Below are 3530 nucleotides of genomic sequence, written 5' to 3' on the forward strand. Positions count from 1 at the left end.
GCAGCGCCAGAATGGAGAGAGAGAAGAATCGTGGTGAGAGCCTAGGTAAGTGTGAAGATTGGAAGTCTATCTACTCAAGGAAATAAGTCGCTTCAGCTTAATATTCTCTCTAGCGACAAATTCTTAGAGCTGACAGTTTTTTTCCCCTTCTACTTTACCAAGAATGGCTATGTTTTCCATTTGGATAAAGCTTCATGCATTTCTCATCTGCCAGCTGAAAATTACAAACAGGAAAATTCTGCTCTTTGGAGCAGCTCCTGGAGCGGAGGAATAGTTTCAGTTGATCAAAATAGTTTATGTGCCTGATGATTTTTACTCCGAACTTCAAGAATCAAAGATTTATTTGTGTGAAGGAGTATGGGCTATCGTTCTGCTCAGTTTTGTGCTGCTGACTAGACAAATGCGTGGCAACCAATAAAGTGATTCTAACAGTCTTATTTTAATGAGTAATAATATTTATACTTTGATTCTGCAGGGTTTAATAGGAATTGCATTTAAAAATCAAGTGTTGAGTACAATTGTACTTCTGGGATCAGATCCACAGACCCCTGTGACACTCAGGGCTGCCAGTGAAGCTGGCCAGGTTCCAGAGCTGGGAGAACCAAACAGCCCAGGCTCCAGTGCCATTGTTGGATGAGAGGTCTGAATTTCCTGTGAAACCAGTATTTTCAGGGGGAAAATCTAATGTTATATGATGGAGAAATTGAAATTTGCTAACCAATCTTGAATTGCTATTTTTTTTCCTCAGAGTAGAAAACAAAGTCCCCCGCAAAGACAGAAAAGATCATATTTTAATACAGGTGTGTAATAGATTAAATTTTCTCTCAAAATAAATATGCATTTAAATAGAAAATAGGCTCTGAATTTCACAAGCTTCTCAACTCATAAGATTCAAGTGACCTAAGATAAGAGCCTGCCTGTCATCAGCCAGGCAAAGGAAACTGCACAGGCAGGGTGGGAGGGGCTTGCTGTGTGTCCCAGAGACTCTGTGTTTCAGGGTCCCTTGAGGTCCTTGTGCTGCTACTTCCTCGGACTCTGTGGTGGTGCGGACAGATTTGCTTGCACCGAATCACAGTGCAGGAGCTGTGGACCTGGAGGGGTCTGCGGTGCTGAAATCAACCCAAACCCAAAACACTTCTAGTCAGGGTTCCAGAGGTCCCCTGCTGCGGGACCCTCTGCCATGCTGGGTGCACCTTGCTCCGTTGGACCCAGACCCGGGTGCAGCTCTTCTCCCTGAATACGTGAGCCCGTTCTGCTATTTCCCTCCCAGGCAGGGAAAGAGCCTTCTCACTACGTTTAGAGATGACCAAATTAGCCCACAGAGTTTTAGACCAGGTATGGTGGCACAGGAGGCTGAGGCAGGAGTTTGAGGCTGGCATGGGCTACACAGCAAGTTCAGAGTAGGGGAAGGGGCTTATAAAAAACAAAGCGTCTGTAGCCTAAAGGCATCTGCTCAGGAATTATCAAACACTTGCTTCAAATTAACCTTCTTTAGTTATTTGTGATTTGGGAGGGGGCACTAAAACTGTGCTCAGAGATAACAGCTGTAGTACATTTTCCACAGGCAGGACATTTCCCCAAGTGCTCCACGCACTCCTCTCACTCGATCCTCATGGAACCTGGTGTGTGCAGATGCTCGCTTTTCAGAGGATTTGGCCGGGCCGAGAGAGGTCAGGCACACTGCTCACTGTCACCCTGGTGAATGCAGGGGGAGTTAGAGCCTGGGACCAGGTGCTGAGCCCAGAGCCCACACTGCCAGCGTCCTCCCCTCCCTTACTAATTTCTTCAGACTCTAGGACCGTAAGCCAATTCTTGTGATCCTCAGGCACGGAGGGGAATCTTTCCTCCGAGAGCTTTTGCCAAGGCCCTCTCCCACCCTCCATACCCTCTGCCTGCAAGTGGGCTTCCCAGCCTGGCCAGCTCACCGCCCAATATCCACAGTGAGAACTGCCCTGTACAGCACAGTTCATTTAGGAAAATGTATACTCTGTACTCAAAAAGACTTTTTTTCATACAGTCTTCGTCAAAAACATTAGCAAGAGATCATAAAAACACTATGAGCCTTGCTGAGAATGTAAAAGAAATAAGAACACAACTGACTATAAAGAAATTATGTTCATTTCACAGATGTGTGCGCTTCCTCAAGCCCCTGCTTCATCCAATAAGGATGGCTGTCCCTGTCCCTGACAAAGATGCCTGTCCCTGTCCCAACATGGAGATGGCTGTCCCTGTCCCCAACAAGAGTAGCTGTCCCTGGGAGATACCCCAGCTGCCCTGTAATTTGAAAATAACCTTGGGGGAAAAGAAAGAAACACAGATTGTTTAAAAGTGTTTCATACCTGTGTATTCAAGATTTTTTAAAAGATGGATATTTAAAGTAATTTTAGAATCTCTATGAAAGAAATTTTCAGAATTTAAGCATTTTAAAGGGAAAATTGAGTTCAGTGTTAAGACAGATGCATTAAAAGGAAACAATTCTTATTTTTCAGATAACTGAGGTTTCAATTATCTAAGTATCTTTGAATTACTGATATGTTTACATGTTGGCATCTTCAAACATATAACATGAAGATTTATTGAATAGATTTTCAATAATAATTCATAAGTACTTGTCTATATCAAACATATTCACATTTCCCCAGTCAAGATAGTTAAAGCAGAAAACATGTTTTCTTAAAAATCCCAGGCTAAGGAGACCATAGGTGTGGGCCAAAAGCTGCCACCAGTGTGTGTGACCTCGGGTGCGTCACGCGGTCCTGGGACCCAGAGGGACGAGCCGGGTCTGAGAGTGGGTGAAAACCTCAGCACTGTGTCAACTCCAGCCGTGAAGGGTGATGAGTGTCCGCATGTCCCCCTCTTGGCACACTACTCCCATGACCTGCGCTGCGGCTGCCAGCTGTGCAGGGCTAGGACCTGAGTGTCCTGTCCCTCTGTTGGTCACAGTCAAACTGTCTGAGAAACGCGAGCAAGGTCGCTCAGGTGCCCTCCGCCCACCTCCTCGGGCTCCGTGGAATGACTGTGTGGCGGAGGCTGCAGACCACCTGGGCGCCAAGCGAGCTGTCACCTTCTGTGAAGCTGCGGCCACGTGCTGGGACGTAACTCCTGGTGTCACCTGCGGGTGTGGGGTGCACTGCCCCCTCTCTTCCTGCCTCTCTGTGGCCCCCTGGGGATGGCTTCCTGACCTGGGGACTCTGCTGACCTCGGTGGGGCGAGGGAGGTGGACCCTTCTGTCCTCATCCTGCTGCAGGGGCTCCCGGTTGTGTCGCCACCCGGGACAGCGGGTGTGGACTGTGGGTGGATGCGCAGGAGGGCGCGGCATTTCCTCTGCGGGTGGCTCTGCATCACGGAGGTTCTAGGACACCAGTGGGGCAGTTTTGTCCATTTATAATCCCCTCCCCTCAAACTTCTAGGACAGACTACCAAAACATCTCCCAGATGCCATGACAGCCTCTTAAAAGCAATTAGGAAAATAGAAAAAATAAAGATAAATTCCATAACCCAGAAAAAAATTAAGTAGGTTTAATTTTAAA

The sequence above is a fragment of the Fukomys damarensis genome, unplaced genomic scaffold, assembly GCF_012274545.1.
Source record: "Fukomys damarensis isolate Sample0158 unplaced genomic scaffold, DMR_v1.0_HiC HiC_scaffold_26, whole genome shotgun sequence".
In the NCBI taxonomy this organism is placed as follows: domain Eukaryota; kingdom Metazoa; phylum Chordata; class Mammalia; order Rodentia; family Bathyergidae; genus Fukomys; species Fukomys damarensis.